We start from the raw sequence: 23,680 nt of genomic DNA, 5'->3' as shown, positions 1-23,680 counted from the left end.
TGATTGATTTTCTTTTGTGCTTGGTGGCTTGGAAAAGCAACAGAAAGGGGATGACAGGAATAACTAGGAATAAAGACAATACAACTAGTCCTGAAGAGGATAAGGAGATTGACCACAATAGGGAGCCTCTGCAGACAGTTCGGAAAAAGAATCAACAGCGAAGAGCGAGACAGTTCTCAGGGCCTTTGGAGCTCCATAATAGATTTCAGGCCCTTGCAGAGGAGGTGCAAGGGTCAACGAGGGAAGACGTCCCAAAACAAAGTCCAAGACAAAGGGAAGAGGCCACGGGGACAGAAGGAAATGGAGTTGAGAAGAAAAAAAAAAGGAGAGTACTGGTCATTGGAGACTCCCTGCTAAGAGGAATGGATCGCCATGTGGTTGGGCCCGACCCCCTAACCCGAGAGGTGTGTTGCTTGCCAGGGGTGAAAATTAAAGATGTTTCAGAATGGCTGCCCAAACTCCTCAAATCTACAGATCGCTACCCATTTGTGATGGTTCATGTGGGAACGAATGACATGTCCCTGAATACCATCACTCCTATTAAAAAAGACTATCAAGATCTGGGGAGGAATCTCAAGCAAATGGGGGCACAAGTGGTATTCTCTTCAATCTTGCCTGTCAAGGGAAGAGGAATGCGTCGGGAGAGGAAGATAATGGAGGTGAATCACTGGCTGCGTAGTTGGTGCCGGCAGGAGAGATTTGGTTTCTGGGACCATGGGATAGGCTTTCTTGAGGAAGGCCTACTAGCACCTGATGGACTGCACTTATCGAACTGGGGAAGAATGTGTTTGGCAGGAACCTGGGGAGATTCATCAGGAGAGCTTTAAACTAAAGCCACTAGGAGAAGGAGACGATCAACATAGGGAGTGTATGGAAGGAAAACGATCGGAGGCAGCCCAACCGGCAAGGCCAGCTCATAGGGAACCAAAAGTAAAAGGATTCAGATGTCTTTATACTAACGCCCGAAGCATGGGCAATAAAAAGGAAGAGCTGGAACTTCTCATGCTGATGGAAAGGTATGATCTAGTAGGCATCACAGAAACTTGGTGGAATGATTCTCATGACTGGAATGTAATGGTGGATGGATATGAACTGTTCAGAAAAAACAGAATAGATCGAAGAGGTGGAGGAGTGGCACTGTATGTGAGGAAAGGGCTTACCTGTCAGGAAATTCTAGTGAAGGAGAGCATATCTACAGTGGAAAGCATCTGGGTGAAAATAAGCGAGGGGAAAACAAACAGTGCGGTGGTTGGTGTCTGCTACCGACCGCCTGACCAACGAGAGGATGTGGATGCTGCACTTTGTGAGCAGCTTGAGAAAATATCCAAGCGGCAGGACCTTGTCATCATGGGTGACTTCAATTTCCCAGATGTGTGCTGGGAAACAAACTCTGTGAAGCGTCCTCAGTCATGCAAGTTTCTGACCTGCCTGGCTGACAATTTCATTTATCAAATGGTAGATGAACCCACAAGAGGTTCAGCCATACTGGACTTAATACTGACCAACAGGCAAGAGTTGGTGGATGAGGTGAAGGAGGTGGGGACCCTAGGGGGAAGTGACCGTGTCCTCATAGAATTCCTTTTGAGATGGGGAGCTAAGGAAGCTTGTAGCCAGACGCGGATGTTGGATTTTTGTAGGGCAAACTTTAATAAACTCAGAGACATGATGAGTGTCATACCATGGACGAGAATGCTGGAAGGGAAGGGAGCATGTGAAGGGTGGGCGCTACTCAAACAGGAGCTATTGCATGCCCAATCAATGACTATCCCAGAAAGACGAAAGCACTGCAGGAGCTCTAAGAAGCCTATTTGGATGAACAGAGAACTTCAAGAGGAACTAAGAAAGAAAAGGAAAATGTTCAGGAAATGGAGGGAAGGACACAGCTCTAAAGAAGAGTACCTACAGGTTACTAGGCACTGTAGATCAATCATCAGAAAGGCCAAAGCTGAGAGTGAGCTAAGATTGGCCAGGGAAGCCCATTGTAACAAGAAAAGATTTTTCAGTTATGTGAGGAGCAAACGTAAATTAAAGGAGGCAATAGGCCCACTGTTGGGTGCAGATGGACAAACTCTAACGGAAGATGCAGAGAAAGCAGAAAGGCTTAGTGCCTATTTTACATCTGTTTTTTCCCACAGGTCAAAGTGTTTAGGCACATCTAGAGATGGCAATAGCCAAAGGACAGTGTCTGGGTGGCAGGTTAACATGTATAGAGAGGTTGTCGAGAGGCATTTAGCTGCACTGGATGAGTTCAAATCCCCTGGTCCGGATGAAATGCACCCGAGAGTACTCAAAGAACTTTCCAGGGAACTTGCACAGCCCTTGTCCATCATCTTCCGAACCTCTTTAAGGACTGGAGATGTCCCGGAGGACTGGAAGAGAGCAAATGTTATTCCGATCTTCAAAAAAGGGAGGAAGGATGACCCGGGAAACTACAGACCAGTGAGTCTGACCTCTGTTGTGGGGAAGATAATGGAGCAGATATTAAAGGGAGCGATCTGCAAACATCTGGAGGACAATTTGGTGATCCAAGGAAGTCAGCATGGATTTGTCTCCAACAGGTCCTGCCAGACCAACCTGGTTTCCTTTTTTGACCAAGTAACAGGTTTGCTGGATCGTGGAAATTCGGTTGATGTCATTTACTTGGATTTTAGTAAAGCTTTTGACAAGGTTCCCCATGATGTTCTGATGGATAAGTTGAAGGACTGCAATCTGGATTTTCAGATAGTCAGGTGGATAGGGAATTGGTTAGAGAACCGCACTCAAAGAGTTGTTGTCAATGGTGTTTCATCAGACTGGAGAGAGGTGAGTAGCGGGGTACCTCAGGGCTCGGTGCTTGGCCCGGTACTTTTTAACATATTTATTAATGATCTAGATGAGGGGGTGGAGGGACTACTCATCAAGTTTGCAGATGACACCAAATTGGGAGGACTGGCAAATACTCCGGAAGATAGAGACAGAATTCAACGAGATCTGAACACAATGAAAAAATGGGCAAATGAGAACAAGATGCAATTTAATAAAGATAAGTTTAAAGTTCTGCATCTGGGTCAGAAAAATGAAAAGCATGCCTACTGGATGGGGGATACGCTTCTAGGTAGCACTGTGTGTGAACGAGACCTTGGGGTACTTGTGGATTGTAAACTAAACATGAGCAGGCAGTGTGATGCAGCGGTAAAAGAGGCAAATGCCATTTTGGGCTGTATCAACAGAGGCATCACATCAAAATCACAAGATGTCATAGTCCCATTGTATACGGCACTGGTCAGACCACACTTGGAGTACTGTGTGCAGTTCTGGAGGCCTCACTTCAAGAAGGATGTAGATAAAATTGAAAGGGTACAGAGGAGAGCGACGAGGATGATCTGGGGCCAAGGGACCAAGCCCTATGAAGATAGGTTGAGGGACTTGGGAATGTTCAGCCTGGAGAAAATGAGGTTGAGAGGGGACATGATAGCCCTCTTTAAGTATTTGAAAGGTTGTCACTTGGAGGAGGGCAGGATGCTGTTTCTGTTGGCTGCAGAGGAGAGGACACGCAGTAATGGGTTTAAACTTCAAGTACAACGATATAGGCTAGATATCAGGAAAAAGCTTTTCACAGTCAGAGTAGTTCAGCAGTGGAATAGGCTGCCTAAGGAGGTGGTGAGCTCCCCCTCACTGGAAGTCTTCAAGCAAAGGTTGGATACACACTTTTCTTGGATGCTTTAGGATGCTTAGGGCTAATCCTGCGTTGAGCAGGGGGTTGGACTAGATGGCCTGTATGGCCCCTTCCAACTCTATGATTCTATGATTCTATGATTCTAACTTCTGGAAAGTAATTCAGTAATGCACATTAGGACAATATTTTGGATACAATTTAGAACTCTTAAGTGTTAAAAAAGTTATTTTTGCCATTTGAGGTTTATATTATCAGATTTTTATTTGAACAGACAGAAATAGAAATAGGTTCTGTTCTGTTTGTGCTGTAGCCAGATCATAGTTCTTTATATTCTACGCTGTCCTTGAAAATGAGAGATACTCATGATAAGTCATACACTATTTGAACACAAGCCATGTTCCATGGGTGGAAAGTTTTCTGCCCTTAGAAAACCTCTGGTGGTTCCAACCCAGGATTCAGGTTCTAAAAGGTCATAGGAGAAAAAATAATTTCCTTTGCACTTGCCTATCCCCATATTAAGCTTTTATTGATCAAAACTGCTGACCACATTTTATATTTTAATACAGGAAATGTTCCATTTTGAGACTGTTCCCATTGGACTTAATTAGCACTGTGCCTGCCTACTACACAGATATGCTCGTCTTTAAGGATTGAATCAAGGGAGATGAGTAAACTTTACAGGATATGGAACAACAAATATTACATGTAACTACTGACGTTAATCAGACTTCTCACTTAGCAACATCATGCTCCCGGCTTTTAATGGGCATCAAAAGGGGAGAAAATATGTCAACAAAATTCAGTTATATTCCTTTTACAAATCTTTTTCAATTGTGTCCTTAAACAGCACACTTAAATCAATAGATTAGTAAGTATTTGACAAGAATAATTTTTAAAATATGAAATTTAAATCAATATTACGTGCTATTGGCAATTCCGAATACTACTAAATACTGAATACTTCCTACTAAATAATACCATGCATGTAGCAAATGCTATACATGTTCACACTGAATAAGGAAGTGTTCATTGCTGATGTGCTTTCTTGAGTATGCATTATGTTATGTATACTGTTCCCCAGAGGACCACAGCTTGAGATTTGAGCTGGGATCTTAAAACAGCCAGGAGCTTGAGATTACAACAGGGAATTGTATGAACAGCCAATGGAGAATTACAGCTGTCCTGTAACTAATGAAATGCCAGAATTAACAGCTTATAACTCTAACCAAACTTCACTAAAATGAAACCAACAAAAAGTGTTTTCTTTGAAAACCTCCTATTCAGGGCTAAACAATACAAAACAGTGGACTGAATTGTGATTTAGAGGTGTAGGGTGACTTGGGTTTCATGCAGGTGGCTCCAAATCTCAGGGGGAAAAATTATTCCTCTAGGAATAGGACTATAATTGGCTCATGTTGACATCTGAGAGGAGATGAATTTTCTGCATGGAGATAACTTTTTGCCAAGCAGCCAGAAAGGGGCAGGATGGAATGCCGATTCATTTTGACAAAGTTTAAATATGCAAGAGAGTAGAGCACCTGCTGCTTATAATAATAACATGTTTTTTTTTTTTTTTTAGAAGAGAAACAAATTTTGTAAACTTTGTAAGAGAGGTGAGTGTTCTCACTGATTGATATTCTCTGGAGGGAAACAGGCAGGAAGTGTACTCAAATGAGCAGGAAGTCTACAACTGAGCTAATCAGGACACAGAAGTAGAATATTTGAAAATATAAGGAAGTTCCTAGTCTAAATATGCTAATTACTGATCTCCTCCAATACCCCCATAGGATATTCTTCCAATGCTGTTAAATCATGCACATTACAGATCTTGTATATTTGTGCTTCAGTGACATGAATACATTTTAATAAACAAAGTTCATTTTGTTTCAAGAGTTCAGACTGTTCTCAAATTTCTGATCTTTGCCATCTGGCCATTGTTCCATTCATAGGCTGAATACTCCTAGCTTGGCTTCACTCACATTTTTTTCCACTCTTAATCATGCTGTATTCTGATTGATTTGAACCTGGATCTTGCAACAGATCTGCAATAATAAAATCAGAGTCCAGTAGCACCCTTAAGACCAATAAAGATTTATTCAGGTTGTGAGCTTTCGAGTGCAAGCACTCAACTATGAACTCCTTACATGACAGGGAATATATACCAAAAATTAATTCTGTTACATCATTTGGATGTGTCACACAACCAAATACAGCCAATGATAATTCTTTGTCAAAACAGCCAAGCAATCCCCTGGAATTCAGTTGTAGTTTACAAAAACACAAGGAGAAACAAAACTGCCTGTGTCAGTGATCAAAGGTTCTCACCTCACCATATGCTGCTTGCCCCATCTGTCTCCATACAACTGTGAAACATTCCTACAAGGGAATTGCTGGTAACTATCTATTCCTAGGCCAGGGAGTATTTATTTATTTGGATTTTTATACCTCCCATTCTTCACAGCTCTGGGCAGTTAACATGAAACACTACATAACTTTACATGGAACATTATAATACTCTATAACATTATACAGTTTTCAACAGAACAATCTATCAGTAACAATTACAACACAACATGAATAACAATGGTGGGGAGAACAAATTATTCATTTATGAAAGGGTTTCTGAGGGGGGGACCAGCAGATATTCCAAGTCGGTTGGCCTCAAGCGAATGCCTGGTGAAGGAGCTCCCGTTTGCAGGCCCTGTGGAAGTTCAGGCAGGGCTCTGATTTCCTCAGGGAGCTCATTCCACCAGGTGGGGGCCAGGACCGAGAAAGCTCTGGTCCTTGTTGAGGTCCAATGTGCTTCTCTGGGGCCAGGGATCCACAGCCAGTTGGAGGTGGCAGATCGTAAGACTCTTTTGGGGTATAGGCAGGGAGGCGGTCTCTCAAATACACTGAGCCCAAACTGCATATGGCCTTAAAGGTGATTACCAAAACCTTAAGCTTAATCTGGAATTCAACCAGGAGTCAACCAAGTTGTTGGAGTGCTGGCTAGATGTGGAATCTCCATGATGTATGAGTAAGAATTCTGGCTGCGGCATTTTGCACCAGTTGTTTTTTCCAGATCAAGGATAAGGGTAAGCCCGCGTAGAGTGAGTTGCAGAAGTCCAGTCTAGAGGTGACCATCACATGGATCACAGTGGCTGGGTGCTCTGAGTCCAGGTAGGGCACTAGTAGCTTGACTTGGTGGTGGCGGTAAAATTCCAGCCGTGCTACCTTTGTGATCTGGGCTTCCATTGTACAGGAAGCATCCAGGATCAGACCCAGGTTCCTCATGGAGTGCATTGCTGAGAGCTGCATAGCATCCAGGGTGGGCAGATGTGCTTCCTCCCATGGTCCCTTCCTACCCAATCACAAGACCTCCATCTTTGAACAGTTGAGCTTCAGATGACTCTGCTTGATCCATTTCATCACTGCTTCCAGACAGCTGGTTACGTGTTCAGGGCAGTCATCCATCAGGAGTAAGGGCTGGGTGTCATTGGCATATTGGTGGCAACCCAGCCCAAACCTCCGTACCAGCTGAGCCAGAAGGCGCATACAAATATTAAATAAGATAGGAGAGAGGATTGCTCCTTGTGGGACTCCACATGTGAGCTGGTGCTGGTTAGATACTCTCCTATCGCTGCCCTCTGTCCGCAACCCCAGAGGAAGGAAATCAGCCATTTAAGGGCTGTTCCCCGGATTCCGGCATCGGCTAGACAGTGAGCTAGGAGCTCATGATCTACTGTGTCAAATTCTGCTGACAGGTCTAATAGCATAAGCAGTGCTGACCTGCCTCAGTCTAGCTGGCATTGGAGGTTGTCCATCAGGGCGACTAGCGCTGTCTCTACCCCATGTCCAGGCCAGAAGCCTGAAATGGGTTAAGGGCTGAAGTTTTCTCCAGGAATGCTGATATTTGGTCCACAACAGCCCTTTCAATAAGGTGACCAGATTTTAACATTGGTAAAGTGGGACACCATTGACCGGGGAGGGGGGGGGTCTTGATTTAAAATTTGGTCTATATGGAGCAACAAAAACTTTCATAGAACACATAGAACGTAAAAATAGTATTGTAAAATATATATACTAGATTTAAAGCCCATTTCGCATTTAAATGAAATGGGTGCTAGATGGCTTCTGGGTCCCCCCCACCCAACTCCCAAAGGCTTCTGCGTGGTTGGTGAGGCGGGGTGTGCCGTCTGTGGGCCCGCAGAAGCCTTTTTCCTCCCCCCCCCTCTGGACTGGGTAAGGCTTGCGCGGGGCCCGGGTTGGAGAAAGGGAAGTTGGCCTACCTCGTGTGTCCCCGCGCGGCTCCTGAGCAGGCGTTGGAGAGTCAGGCGGCAATGTGCTGGGCCACGGCGGCAGCAGGCGAGGCGTGGCTGGCGAGGCGGCAAGGTGCTGGGCTGCGTCGGCGGCGGCAGGCGAGGCGCAGCAGGCGAGGCACACCGCTGTCAGCGGCGGGCCAGGTGTGGCATTGGCGTCGGCGGTCGAGACGCGGCGGTGGGAGCTGTGGCCCAGGCGCAGCGTTAGCATTGGCAGCTGAGGCGCGGTGCTGGGGGCGGCGGCTGAGGCACGGCATTGGTGTCGGCGGCCCAGGCGCGGTGCTGGGGGCGGTGGCCGAGGCGCGGTGCTGACGGGGGAGCGAGGCGGCAGATGACTGTTCGGTGAGGGAAGCAAAGGCCGTGGGAAGCGGGGAGTAGTGAGCGGTAAGGCATGCGGCTGGCGAGCAGCGCCGAGCATGGATGGTCGATCGTCACTGGGGTGGGAAGGGCGTGCGGTGGGGCAGGTGGGGACGGAGGGTGGGGGTCGGTTCGGCGCAATCTTCATCGGGCAGGAGGGCAGTCGCTGGGCAGAGAGAAAGTAGTTTTCCCGGAGGCCAGCATTGTGGGGCAAGGGTCTTCCCCAGCGGCCATCCGGCAAGGATGGCAGCTCAGGAGGACTGTAGAGTTGGTGGCGCGGCGTCCAGGAGATGGGCCAAGTGGCCAATAGGGAGGCGCGCTTAGCGCGCCTCCCAATTGGCCACTTGGCCCTGGATTGCCACTCTGAGGAGCGAATCAGGAGCCGCAAAGCGGCTCCTGATTCGCTCCTCAGAGTTTTTATTCCTCCCCAACAGCCCTTACTCTTTTATTTAATCCGCTCCACAGGAGCGGATTAAAGATATTTTAAATTTTAACATAAGTACAATTTGCCAGGTGCCCCCAGATGTCCCTCCAAAAGTGGGACAATCTGGTCACCTTACCTTTCAACCAACTTCCCCAGAAATGCTAGATGTGAAACGGGGCAATAGTTGATAGGCTCCTGCGTTGCCAGAGATGTTTTTTTGATCAATGGGCATACCACTGCCTCTTTTAATCCCTCCAGGAATTCTCCTATTGAGAGGGAGTGGTTGATTATTTCCCGGAGGGGGAATAATCTGTATCTGTACAGGTGTCCATTTAGCATGAATTTAGTGTGATTGAAATGCCTTACAACCTTTCTATCTGTGAAGACAGATAGGATTAATTTTAGTACAGTGCATGTGTGCATTTCAGTTTAGCTTTCACTAATTTTTGGTTGTTCATATCAAGCTTCTGCAATACATGAACTTTTAAATAAATTTGGGACTATTTATCTGTGCCTGAAAATGGGCAAAATCATTTTCCAGATTTGGATATCAGATGAAAAATTTCTGAAGAATGTCCAGAAATTGTGTGTTGATGCATCACACCAGTAAACGCAAGGGTTTGGATGCAATAACTTTTGAAAGAGTTCAAATAAGATGTCATATGCACACACTTTTGGGTGTTCTTGATAAAACAGGTTACGAAAGTCTATGAAGCATCACATGAACCTGCAGGACAGATGATCTTAGGTTTTAGATGGATGTGTAGACAACAGCCACGCTGTCCTCTCACTAAAATAAAACTATTCCCGTTTTGGTCATTAAGTACAGGCAGGGCTATATTATTGCACTAGAGGGCAGTAATGCACTTGTTGACCCTCCATTAAAGTTGCCACAGTCTGTGCCTCTCCCTTCAGATTCTAATGCTGGCAGCACTGGCATTACTCTGACAAGTTGCATTAGGGCTGTCTTTCGAAATTTCCTAAAGATTTAGTTTCCCAGGATTTTCCCAAAGGAGATCTGAATGAATGTTGAAAGGAAACTTTTCATTAGATGTAAATAGGCAGCCTTTAGTGGCCTTGCTGTGTTTAATCAGTGAAAAGGAAATCTATGTTGTATTGTGCTTGATTTTGTGGTAATGAAACAATTCCCAGAATTGTCTAGCAGACAGAAGTTTTTGTGATCCATTAAAGAAAGTGTTTTATTTTCTTGAAATAGATACAGTATAGACAGAAAAGCATTCATTCAAAAATAAAATGCATTATTCAAGCTAAGGCAAATTTGCTTTCAAAGGGCTGATATGAATCTTATAATGGCTAGTTAGTGGATTTACAATAAATCTTCCTCTATTACTGTTATTTTGTTCTTGGATGGAAAGTGTTGAGCCATGTTCTATTTGCACAAGCTAAGATTTTTCTGCTTGTTTTTCAGATGGCAATTTTAAAATCATAGATTCTTATCTGTCTAAACTGTATGTGAGAACATTTAATGTGCCTGTATTTCATGTGCTCCATTATAAACAAGTCTTATGGTTTTTACTGTGTCTATTTATGCCAGATGTTTGGCATAATATGGCCCATATGAGTAGTTTTCAGATAAATTTATGAGAATCTTGTAAGATTGTCAGGAACTCCACAGTGAAGAAACCAATGAACAAGCTTACCTGCAAGATAGCATTCCCATCTCTACTGCCATCTTATTTGCAATATACAGATACTAGAAATAGAGCCCGCTGTAATTTGCAAACAGCGGGAGCTAGCAGGGCGTAGGAGTTTTGGGGTGCAGCGGAGACTGATCTGAGGCTGGGCGGTGGGCAGTCCGTGAAGAGGCCACAAATGGGCGGCCTGGGCCGCATCCTACCTGTTTGTTGAACATCAGGCAGGAGCGTGGAGTGGGCGGGAGGCAGGTCGCGGGCTCAGAGGGCAGGAGGTAGGCTGGGGGCTCAGGGCAGGTCCTCCGTCACGGCCGGGCAAGGTTTGGGTAGAGTGTGGGTGGGGTGGTCATCGTCGGCGTTCCAGGACAGGTTGGCGGCGGCTGGGGCTGAGCGCATGGGTGTGTGGGCGACGGTCGCAGCGTTCTGGAGGCGTGGCGGGTGGGAGCAGGGATGCGACCGCATGTAGGTTTGAGGGGTGGCAGCCGCGGGCGATTCCAGCTGTGGGCGGCTTCATGGAGGCGTGGGGTAGTGAGGCGCAGCGGCGGTGGGGTGACAGGCGTGGCTGCGGCTGGAGTCGGAGGGCAGCGGTGAGCTGGCTGGTGCATGGCGAGCAAATGAATGGCGGCGGTGAGGCTGCAGCGAGCACAGCGAAGCGGATCGGGAGGCGTGATCGGGAGGCGCGATTCGTCAGTCCAGCGGCAAGGGACCAATCGAGAGCCGCGCTGTGTGTGGCTCGCAATTGGTCCCTTGCCACCAGCCTGACAATCAGAGGGCCCAATCGGCAGGTGCTTAGCACCTGCAGATTGGGCCCTCCAAATGTCAGTCCGGGGGAAGGGGCCTATCGGCACCCTTCCTCATCACGGAATGGGCCCGCCTTGGGTGCCCTTAACCGATTATTTAATCCATTCCACAGGAGTGGTTAAAGATAGGAGAATGTGTTGTGTCACACTGTCCTGTTGGCCAGCTTCCTTCTGGCAGGCAAACAGATGCAGTTTCTAGGTGTCAGAGCTTGTAAAGCTATACCAGAGCCAGGCATCAAAATACAGCTCCAAAGTTCAGCCACAAGCACACACTCTTCAAGTCCAAAGGGAAATCTGAGAACAAGGATAAGAAAGTACAGGCTAGGGTCAGAAAGAGGATAATCCAGAGCAGAGGCAACAGGGTCAGTCACTAATGGACAAGTTACTTCCACACATCCACTCTGTCTCTGCTGCTTTTAAGTACCACTCAGCTCAACAGCCCCTACTGAATCATGCACATGCCAACAGCCTCAGTCCTACTCTTGCAAGCACTCATTCTCACTTCTGTAACTTCTGTTTTAAAGGTCACTCCTTATCTTTCTCCTATATCCTTCCCAAGACTCTGGTGATGAGGCTGAATTCACTGACAGCTAGCTCGGGGCTGGGAGGCTAGGGGGTGAAGTGCATTGGTTGCTGGCTGAAGATCCATGTCTAACACCACAGAGACTGCCTCATCCTGCAGTGCCCCTGCCACTGGTTGTGGGTTGGGGTCAGGACCTCTGGCTTCCTCTTCCTCAGAGGAATCTTCAGCATCTCTGCTCTGCTGGGCTTGACTGATCCATGAGACAGACTTTCAGTAGACTGCCCTCTTCAGTCAGGCTCAACAATAATAATATAGGTTTCTGATAAAAACAGTACAATTAAAAAAAGATAAAACAATATCCTGATGGAATAATGCTGTTTTGCAAGCCCTGAAGAACTTTAATAGCTCTGTCTGGGCCTAAGCTTCTGCCAGCAGCATATTCTACCAGGCTGGGGGCACAGCTGAAAGGACCCTGACCCTAGTCTAGTCTAGGCACACTTCCCAAGGGACAGGGACTGCCAACATACTAATATTCAGTTATCTTAACATTATTCAGGGCATATGTGGGGAGATGTGGTCTCTTAGATATGCAGGGCCCAGACCTTGAACTTGATCCTGAATTCAACTGGTGGCCAATGCGGCTGTTGTAGGACAGGTCAAATATGGGTCCTCCATGGTGTCCTGGTAAGGACCCATACAGCTGCATTTTGCACCAGTTGCAGTTACAGTCATCCTGCCTAGAGGTGACCATCGCATGGATCCCTGCTTTAATAAGTACAACTAAGTATAACATTTCCACAGGGAACTATTACAACCCTATTTCCTTCATAAATATGCCTTCCTGAACAGAATAGTTCCCTACAGAACAAAACAGGCAAACTATTGTTTGGGCTTTCCCTGTAAACATGTGGGACTAAACTTACAATCAGAATCCATATTTGTGGGGAAGATTCATGGGTTCAGGAACAGCAGTGAATTATGGTCACCATCAGAGGGGAAATAATTTATTAGGTAGGTGTGAGGGGAGGAGGGAAAGGGCATGAACCTAAGAATATCTGCTGCTATGCATAGAAATAAAATTTTTAGAATGAACATGACTGACTTGAATTTGGTGTGATCAAACTGTTTATTTACAGTTGAGTTGATTTTCCGCTCAGACTGCCCCCATGTTTTGGTTCAAAGTTTGAATTGAATGCCACCTTGAACAGCTTTGTGTCAACAATGATTTGACACATTTTATTCATGGGGAAAACTGGGAGGAATAATCATTTTACTGTGCAGACATCAAAGTGCTTTAGATTGGAATATATTATAACTTTTTCCCCTTTTGTGTTTGCCATGTATTGGGAACTTTCTCTGCTATACTAACTATGCTGCAGTGCACTCAGCTATGCATAGTCAGCCATCCCACACCTCATCTGGAATTAGCTGGAATTAACCAAGTCCCTTGCTCCCAGATAGAGAGTGACAGACTCATGCTGGAGGGGAGGGGGAAGTAGTATTATGCTATGGGTGATTTTAGGGGACTTTATTGTATTCATGGATTTTGTAAACTGCTGCAAGACATTTGAGAGTGGAAGTATATAATAAACAAACAAATCTATAAGCATCCAAAAACTTGCTCTTTAACTAGTCATCACAGAGCAAGAATGCTGTGCACAGGAAACAGAAGGAACTCCTGGACACTTACAAGGCACAGAAGGGATTCCATTTATTCTGAATGCCTGAGTATGTTGCACCATGTAGACCGGTGATCCCCAACCACTGGGCCATGGCCCGGTGCTGGGCCGCAAAGGCCCTGGCACCGGGCCACAGCTCCCTGCCTCCGCAGGGCCACACCAGGCTGCGCATGCACTTTTGCACCATGTGCTGCCACAAATGTGCATGCGCAGCACTACCACGCAAATGTCCATGCATGACCTGGCCGTGCATGCATGGCATGTGTGGGAGTGCCGTGCATGCGCAGCATGCACGGCTGGGCGATTGCCCTCCCCGCCGCTGCCGGTTCGCAGCCTGAAGAATGTTGCAGACCACTGATGTAGACACCTGGAAAGATAATATGAACATTGTGGGTTAGATTTAAGAAGAAATCATGCCTCAATAGGTCTGGAACTTTGTGACATTAGTTCTGATGCCAAAAGTCTTCATTAATACCCTCAAGATCCTATTATAAATTATTGCATCCCCAACTGCATTTTTTCAAGTTTTCTTGCGTTATGTTATGGTTAGGCTCTCAGCATTCCTGACTGAGAATGTCATCATTTTCACATGCTATGATTTACTACAAAGAGGTGACTATATCATCATATCTAACCCAAGACATCAGATGTCAATCCAGAAGGGCCTTTAATTCTTGTGTACTGATGCAAAAAGAAATAGAAAGGACAACAATCACAATTCATTATTGCAAAAAATAGTGCTATCAGATTTAGGTTACAGATGAAAACAATGCTGCTGAGAAGTGGTTTATTGCTTTATTATTACAACTTGCTGTTATATAAATTTGATTTATGAAGCCATATATATCTCATGCAGAATGACAACGGTAAATACCTAACAGAAGGCATGGTCAGTCCCAGTATATATGTTGACTGGCATGATATACTTGGCCAATGAAGACACGAGTCGGCTTTGGCATGAACAAGGCCACAGCTTTATTAACTGACAACACCAGGGGTGGGCCTGGCACGAGGTGTAAAGTATTCCCCGCGCAGTCGTCCGACTGCTGACATGGGCTCAAGGGGCGCCCAGGGTCCCCCTTCCTCCCAGCCAGGAGGAAGGATCCCTTGCCCCTTGAAGCCCTCCCCAGGGAGGAGGTAAGTCATGGCTGCTGGGTGTCCACCACATACAACCATCCCCACCTCCTGTCTCCGAGCCCCTGGCCTTCCCAACTGGGTAAGGCCACGCTCGGTATCAGCCGATCTCTTAAGGAGACCCCCACCTCAGGTCCCAGTATGCAAACTGGTCCCTGTGCCATACACTCAACCTCGTGCTCCTATTCCGCAGCTGTGACGAGAAATACCAACAAAACAGGGGAGGGTGGGCGGGTGCTGTCTGGCTCCAAACAGCAGAAAGGCTGAGCGCTGGCCACATGGCGCTTATAAAGCACCTGGCCCTTCCCTCTCTGCCATGCTGACGCTGTTCAGCACGACGAAACTCCTCGCAATGGCGTCATTGTGTCTTCTTGCCCCCTCATCCGCCGAGTCAACTGTGGCCCCGCTGCTCTTTGAATGCTACAATGCAATCCTATACAAACTTATAAGACTAAGGATGGTGAAACCAGTGGACTTAGTTTGGATTGACATTTTATGGAACAGCACTGTAACTTTGCCATTTTCCTCTTTCTTGTTTAAATCTTATCTTCGTTAATTCATCCTTCCTGTCATTGGATAAATTAGAAACACATCTGCAGTGAAATCAAGGTTTTTTGTTCATAGTTTTATGTTGGAGACCTGAAATATATCTTTTAAATATTTTATTGGGTTTGTGCTATTTTTACTTGGTGAGAAATGAGAAGCATTTTCCCCTACCTTTCTACTTCATCTTTAGAATGCCGTCTGATTACTTGCCTGTGTTCTTAAAGGTCACTGGAGAAGTTGTAGAGCGAATGTAGTGCTTTAATACCACACACAGCACACATTAAGTCCATTTATAAATCAGTAGAGATAAAACTTTAATTACATCTTATACTAGTACCTCCATTGAAAATTTCACAAAGATAAACATGTAGACATTTGTGGGTCGTGCATGAGTAGGTGAAATAATATTTCTCAGTCTTTAGTAGTGAATTTAGCTATGCAAAAGAGGGGCGGGGGTAATCTAGCGAGTTTCCAAAGTAAGTGTCCCCTTTTAGGAATTTCAGGCAAACAGCAAATATTAAAAATAATATAAGTATGATAAATATGATAAATAAATAACGAATGCCATTTTATTGAAGAAAAACACACAGGACAAATAACAGACACATATGCAGAGAGAGAGAGAGAGAAATAAGGTAGGATCAGGGGAAGAGGGGCAACAAGGGTTACCAGTCTAGACATGAGGAGCACATGTCTACTGAAGAGGCCATGGGAATAGAAGGAAATGGAGGTGAGAAGGAAAACAAAGGAAAGTATTGGTAATTGGAGACTCCCTACTAAGAGGAATGGATCGTCACGTGGCTGGGCCTGACCCCCTAACCCGAGAGGTGTGTTGCTTGCCAGGGGTGAAAATTAAAGACATTTCGGAATGGCAACCCAAACAACTCAAATCTACGGATCGCTACCCATTTATGATGGTCCACGTGGGAACGAATGACATGTCCATGAATGCCATCGCTCCTATTAAAGCAGACTATCAATATCTAGGGAGGAAGCTCAAGCAAATGGAGGCACAAGTGGTATTCTTTTCAATCTTGCCTGTCAAGGGAAGAGGAATGCATCGGGAGATGAAGTGAATCAGTGGCTGTGTAGTTGGTGCCAGCAGGAGAGATTTAGTTTCTGGGACCATGGAATAGGCTTTCTTGAAGAAGGCCTACTAGCACCTGATGGACTGCACTTGTTGAAGTTGGAGAAGAATGTATTTGGCAGGAACCTGGGGAGATTCATCAGGAGAGCTTTAAACTGAAGCCACAAGGGGAAGGAGATGTTCAACATACAGAGTGTAAGGAAGGAGACCGATAGGGGGCAGCCCAACCAGGAAGGCTAAGTCATAGGGAACCAAAAGTAAAAGGATTCAGATGCCTGTATACTAACGCCTGAAGCATGGGCAATAAGAAGGAAGAGCTGGAACTTCTCATGCTGATGGAAAGGTATGATTTAGTAGGCATCACAGAAACTTGGTGGAATGATTCTCATGACTGGAATGTAATAGTGGATGGATATGAACTGTTCAGAAAAAACAGAATAGATCGAAGAGGTGGCACTGTATGTGAGTAAAGGGCTTAACTGTCAGGAAATTCTAGTGAAGGAGAGTATATCTACAATGGAAAGCATCTGGGTGAAAATAAGCAAGGGGAAAACAAACAGTGTGGTGGTTGGTGTCTGCTACAGACCGCCTGACCAATGAGAGGATGTGGATGCTGCACTTTGTGAGCAGCTTGAGAAAATATCTAAGTGGCAAGACCTTGTAATCATGGGCGACTTCAATTTCCCAGATGTGTGCTGGGAAACAAATTATGTGAAGCGTCCTCAGTCATGCAACTTTCTGACCTGCCTGGCTGACAATTTCATTTATCAAATGGTAGATGAACCCACAAGAGGTTCAGCCATACTGGACTTAATACTGACCAACAGGCAAGAGTTGGTGGATGAGGTGAAGGAGGTGGGGACCCTAGAGGGAAGTGACCATGTCCTCATAGAATTCCTTTTGAGATGGGGGGGGGGGCAAGGAAGCTTGTAGCCAGATGCGGATGTTGGATTTCCGTAGGGCAAACTTTAATAAACTCAGAGGCATGATGAGTGTCATAGCATGGACAAGAATGCTGGAAGGGAAGGGAGCATGTGAAGGGTGGTTGCTGCTCAAACAAGAGCTATTGCATGCTCAATCCATTACTATCCCAGAAAGACGAAAACACTGCAGGTGCTCTAAGAAGCCTGTTTGGATGAACAGAGAACTTCAAGAGGAACTAGAAGAGAGCAAACGTTATTCCGATCTTCAAAAAAGGGAGGAAGGATGACCCGGGAAACTACAGACCAGTGAGTCTGACCTCTGTTGTGGGGAAGATAATGGAGCAGATATTAAAGGGAATGATCTGCAAACATCTGGAGGACAATTTGGTGATCCAGGGAGGTCAGCATGGATTTGTCTCCAACAGGTCCTGTCAGACCAACCTGGTTTCCTTCTTTGACCAAGTAACAGGTTTGCTGGATCGTGGAAATTCGGTTGATGTCCTTTACTTGGATTTTAGTAAAGCTTTTGATAAGGTTCTGTCACTGAAATGGAAGTGTATAATGTTGTTTCCTGTTTTTCTCTCTCTTTTGTCCATCTGGGAGATGCAATTACATTGTTCTGATGTGTTAATTACTTTTTCAAGAGAGGAGCTTGCAAATTTCTACTCGGTGTACTTTAATTTGTAATTGTAAATGCAGTTTGAGCAGTACAAGAAGCCCAAATTAATCCAGTATTTCACTTTGCAGCCTTCTTTTTGCAAGAAGTTCTCCTCCCCCCATCTTTAAGTGTTCCCCTTTCACTTCAGCCCCACAGGAAAGCCTGCTTTCAGCTAAGATCCCAGAAGAATCCCAGAGGTTCACTTTTGTAAAGGGGGGGGGGGCGAAATAAATCTTATTGTAACCCAACTCCAATTAACAAATTCAGGGGGTGGAGTTTCCCTCTACTTCTGATCACTTTGCTATCCATTTCACTATATTCATACACACAAGCACAAAGCACAACAGGAGAAAAGGGAAAGAGATTCTCTAGCGGCAGCATGTGCTGCATTTGGTGGCTCAACCATAGGGTGACAAGTAACAAGGTAACTTACCCCCTAAGAAACAGACTTCCCTGCAAGAAAATCCTTTAAAGGGAATGCCAGAGTCCCCCCACAATCTGGAATAGGCACTGAAAGGAAAAGCTGAAGGTAGTGGGGGGGGGGGCGAGCAGCTTAGAGCTGCTGGTGTCAGCTAGGAGGGCACCCTCTAAACTGCAGTGAGTAGCTGCCACATGTAAAAGGATCCCTGGGAGAAACCTAGTGCTCTAGTCCTCAAAGAGAGTGACAGTCCCTTATACTAAAAAAAAATAGATTGTTTTCTTTTTTATGCTAAAGAAGTTTAGTATTCAGGATAATAGTAGTAAATGTTTTCAGCAAAGTGAAGATATCAGTTGCCTCCAAAGTTCCAAACTATCCCTGGGGAGGGAGCCCCATTGTTCAGCACACAGAACAGCACCAGCTGTGCTCTGCTAGGGCCCCACACATCCTTAAACCGGGCCTGGTCCAAATATGTCCTGTAAGCATGATGTCCTTGACAGTCTTAATCTAGACTCTCTAAATACTTCCAGAATCTTTTCCAGGGCCCAAAATTAAATGTCCACCCCTGTCAGAAAACTCCCCTGTTTTTCTTCCATAAATGATGTAGTCTTTGATGTAGTGCTTTAGTTTCACAATTAACCTGTCTTTGTGGTTGCCAGTAGTAGATTTAATCATGGTACCAGATGCCCCAACATGTTCATCCCTTCCTCCCCCTCCCTCCCATGCCATCCTCTAACTTTTCCTGCTTCTCATCCTGGCTTCTTATCATGCGTTATAGTTGTAAAATGCTTGGCATTTGGTGAGGGTACCCTTGGGGGGAGGGGCCTATGTGGGACCTATATGTTTTGTACTGTAGTTTGAAATCTTAGTTCTAACTATGTCTATGATGAGTATGCTTGCTTAGTCTAATAAATGAAACTTTTATTCCAACTGCTTTTATTTTGAGTCATGAAGTTTCTCACAATCCCATTCCATGGAAATAAATGACATAATCTCGGGAGAAGATGATGTGTTCCATATTCAAGACTCTCATAGTGAAAGACTCCATTTCCTTCTATTTTCCTTCTCACCCTGGATCACTTGATTTTGGAGATACCCAGATTCCAAATCAAACCTACAAATAACTTTGCTCTGTCATATTATCCAATCTATCTGTTTGTAAGTTGCTAGCTATCTTGGAACAGTTTTGTTTATTCTTTTGTAGTCAATGGAAATCCTCAGATCTCTATTGGATTTCTTAACAATTGCTATAAGGGAAGCTTGGAATGTTGTAGAACATTCTGTTCAGCATGTGAATGTAATATTCCTTCACAATTACCTAATATGCTAAAGAGATTTGCTGTGGAGGTTGCTTAGCCTGATTTAATGGTACACTTTATCATATTTCTTCATTATTATATGAGAACACATATTAGTCTAGGAGGTTCTTGTTCTTAGGAGTGCCTTGTACTGCTATTTCTGTCAAATCAATACCTAGTTCACTTAAATACTTTTCTACTGCACAGTTCTTAACTTCCACATCTTGAAGAGGCTCTGAGACACCAGTAACCTTAGACAGTGGGTGCTTTCACATATGCTAAATAATGCAGTTTCAATCCACTTCAGTAACTGTTTGCAAGTGGATTTTGCCATTTCACACAGTGAAATCCACTTGCAAAGTGCTTTGAAAGTGGCTTGTATGTTATTTAATATGTGTGAAAGTGTACACAAGGTACTTTCATGGCTTGCCAATAGATAATTCTACCTTTGGTTGGGCAGGATCAGCCTAATTTAAATTGTCACTTGGTTGACAGGAGCAAGGAAAATTATATCAAAGAACCTTCTCAGAGTACACAAAGATGTATGCAGAGATTCCCTGTCTTTCCTCCTCTTTGCTTGTCCTTTCATTCTATATTTCAGAAAAGCAAGGGTGCCCTTGTACTGGCCATTTAAGTCCTTGCAGAACTGCTTGTTGCACAGGGGATATCAGTTGCCTCCAGGTGAAATGTCCTGGCATCCCCCACAAAAAACTCTGCTAGAGACTGCTGCCCTCTGATCACTCCACTTGTTGATGTGGAACTCATTTTCTGGAACACCTCCTGAAATGAAAATGACATCCATAGTCCCACCCCAGGGAGCACGCCAGAAGACACAGGGAGGTGACTGGTGAAGGAGGCCAAGACAGCTGGTATGCCACCCCCAGAGCCCAGGCAGCGACTGTGCCACTGCCCATCTTCTGAGTCCACTCCCACCCTCAGGAGAGCAAGACTGGCCACAAAAGATGGGTGGGAGAGGAGGTGGCAGCAGAAGTGGTGGCAGCAGAGCAGTGAGGCCTAGTGTTGAGCCCCGTTCAGTGCTCTGCGAATGCCACCCATCTTCCAAGTTCGATCCTGCACCCAGGAGAGCAACATAAAAGCAGGTTGTTTCCAAAGGCTGGTCCCACCTTCAGGAGAGCAGGGATGACCTCGTAAGACAGATGGTAGTGGCAGCGCAGCCAACGGGGCTTGCTGCCAGTCCTCACCAGCCACTGCCTCAGCTATTATGTGGAATGTATTCCACATAATGGCCAAGAAGCAGCTTGTTGGAAACAAAATTTCACAGAGAACAGAAAGTCAAAGTCAGCCAGGTACTCACTGATTCCAAGATCTTCTGAGTGACTAGTAAATATCTTCTCAGGCAAAAAAGCTTTTGTCTTCTTTAAGTTGCTGCCTGCCACCAGTTGCAACACACTTGTTAAGGAACAAACATGAATGAAAGGTTTTCTAGCAGTCCCTAGAACAACAACTAGTGTAGATAATAAAAACAGTTCCTGCTATTAAACAGTCAGCTTCGACAGAACACACAACAACTAGAACCAAGATAGAACCAGTGCAGGTATTTAGATGTGCAACAGCATCACTCACTGGTAGAGATGGTTATGTAAATTACAGCTGACCTGACCATATTGCAAGCAGATTTCGACTTAGTCCATTTTATGCCTGCAATTTATTTATTTTAAAGGGTGACATGGCAGTTCATAAGGATATACACCTTTCCCATGGTACTTTTAAAAATAAATGTAAAAACCTCTCATGAATTACTTTTGTGGGTTATAATGCTGCCAAGTACACCTTCCAAAGCAGCCATTTTTTCCAGAGGACCATATCTCTGTTGTGTGGAGATTAGTTGTCATACTGGAAGATTTCTAGGGCCCACCCAATACGAATCATAGGCATTTTGTGGATTCTTTCCTAAAACCTACAGCTTTAACTGAACTGTTCTTTGATGAAATGCTTCTCCAGACTGCCAAGAGAAACCTAAATCCCACAACCTAGGATCCATAGATTGTCCTCTCTAAAAGAAGCCACTGAGTTTAACGGCATTTCTTTTTGAATCCTTCATACCTAAGCCTGGGTCAAAATGTCTCATCAGAGTTCCTGGCTTCTCCCGACATCACAAAATCATAGGATGTTGACTAGCTAATGAAGAAGATGGGGGATGTTTTATACACTGCTACTCATAGTGATAAGTAAATAATTATAATCTACATGGTAGTAAAGACGCTGCTGATCTGAAATTAATGAGGCAGCTTGAATGGAAGACTCATTAACATCTCATCACACTGATGGAGAATCTTGTCTCACATACAGCTTGTCGTTATCATTAACTGGAATATCTCAACAATTTGGGAAATTTGATAATTCTGCAGTATGTAAGCAGTAAATATTAATGTAATTAAAGACATGCATCAGTTGACTTTATTTGATTATTACAACTAGTGGACAGTGTTCCTGCTCTATTGATTAAGTAACAGCAACCTTTACAGTCCATGGTTGACATAAGGGATTACATGGGTAACATCACATTTGAGCACTTTTGATTTAAATTCTGATTCTGATGGGAAGTAAACGTTTCCATTCACTTATGTTAAAGGAGCTCTTTATTGTCCCCACCACCAAAGGCAAGGAAGAGCCTTGTCTGTTGGGCAGCTTCATATGTTTAACTGTAATGTCATGCCCCTACTGGATGGGAAAGTTCTAAAAAGTTATCAGAGATTCCTTTAGTATAGTAGATTTTAATTCTTCCAAATTAATTATTGACTTGGAGGGAGTCTCCAAATTGAAACTGTTAAGGTATGAAAACTTCCATGCTCCTGTGAAACTCTGAATAAGAAGAATTTATTGAAACTATGAGAATCCTATGAGAATCAATAACAATAAGACTATTTTCTAGGAAAGTCTGTATCTGTTCACTGGAAATAATTCCATGGTATCATTTGTCAAAACAATTGCTGCTGCAGATGACAACTTGAGCTGAAATATGATTTAGTCTTTGGAAAGTAAATTACTGTTAACTGGACTGGCACAAAGCCATCTGATTGAACAGTTTTGAATTTCTAAGTGCATTTCAGTTTCTTAAAAACTAACCATCAAGTCAAAGTAATGGCCACTAAATCATGTGGAAGTCTTTCCCTTTGATAGATCACTAACAGAAAAGGAAACCATATCAAGCAGCGCATTTTGGAAATTGTCATTATAAAAGATCAAGCTTTTAAGGGATATTTTCAAAGACCTCTTCTGTTGCTTGTAGTGGGAGGTTGATCAGTTTGCTTAAAATCCTTTTGCAAGGAACACAGCCACAGAGAATTTAAAAGGGAATGCCAGAGTCCCCCCTCAGTCTGGAATAGCCACTGAAGGGCTGCCTCCCAGACCCCAAGGTAGGCAGCATATTCCTGCCTCTCCAGATGACGTAACCTACCTCCAGTGGCTGGCTTGCAATTTCTGCCATTTTAACCTGTGACTGCGGGAATCTCCCAACAGTGGATTCACCACCCTGAAATGTGCAATCCCCCAGCAAATAAGCCACCTGCAAACAGTGGAAATAATGGGAAATGCACTGTAGCCTCTGTACCATCCTTGTTCCCACCCTCCTCTCCCCACTCCCTGCCCAGTGAAGGCTGCAGATACCCCTCCCCCAACCATTGCAAACAGCATAATTCTCTTTTTAGGTGTTCTTACCCAGCTTGCTGGGGGGTAAACGGTAATGACTGGGGAAGACACTGGCAAACCACCCCATATTGATTCTGTCATGGAAACAATAGAGGGCATCACCCCAAGGGTCAGACATGACCCGGTGCTTGCACAGGGGATACCTTTACCTTTACCTAAGTGCATCCTTCCTGTCCTCTTCAGTCTGCAGATCCCTGTCCCTTCTGCTGTTATCTCCCCCCCCCCTGCACCCCGCTGCTCCACCAGTCCACGCTAGTCCCTAGTTACCCCAGATGCCTTCCTTCTCTCTCTGAGTACCTCAAATGGTGGGTGCTGTCTCCATGCTGCCTCACATAGTGAACAGGTGGCATGGAGGCAGTCCCAAATTGGGTGGTATGAAGGCACTGCGCCACTTAAGAGATGAGAGAAGGAATCCTGAGCAATTGTGGCATGGAATGGAATGTAGGGATGTAGACAAACTGGAGCATGTCCAGAGGAGGGCAACAAAGATGGTGAGGAGTTTGGAGACCAAGATGTATGAGTAAAGGTTGGGGGAGCTTGGTCTGTTTAGCCTGGA

The 23,680-nt window shown here is 44.9% G+C and overlaps 1 protein-coding gene across 6 annotated transcripts in view; it reads left to right on the top strand.

Annotated features, from left to right (window-relative positions):
* The window catches only part of ANO3 (anoctamin 3), a 312,581-nt gene that overhangs the window by 164,738 nt on the left and 124,163 nt on the right, over nucleotides 1-23,680 (top strand). The gene's annotated exons all lie outside the window — the stretch shown is intronic.

The sequence above is a fragment of the Paroedura picta genome, chromosome 2, assembly GCF_049243985.1.
Source record: "Paroedura picta isolate Pp20150507F chromosome 2, Ppicta_v3.0, whole genome shotgun sequence".
Taxonomy (NCBI): domain Eukaryota; kingdom Metazoa; phylum Chordata; class Lepidosauria; order Squamata; family Gekkonidae; genus Paroedura; species Paroedura picta.
This window is presented reverse-complemented; position numbering and strand designations above follow the sequence as displayed.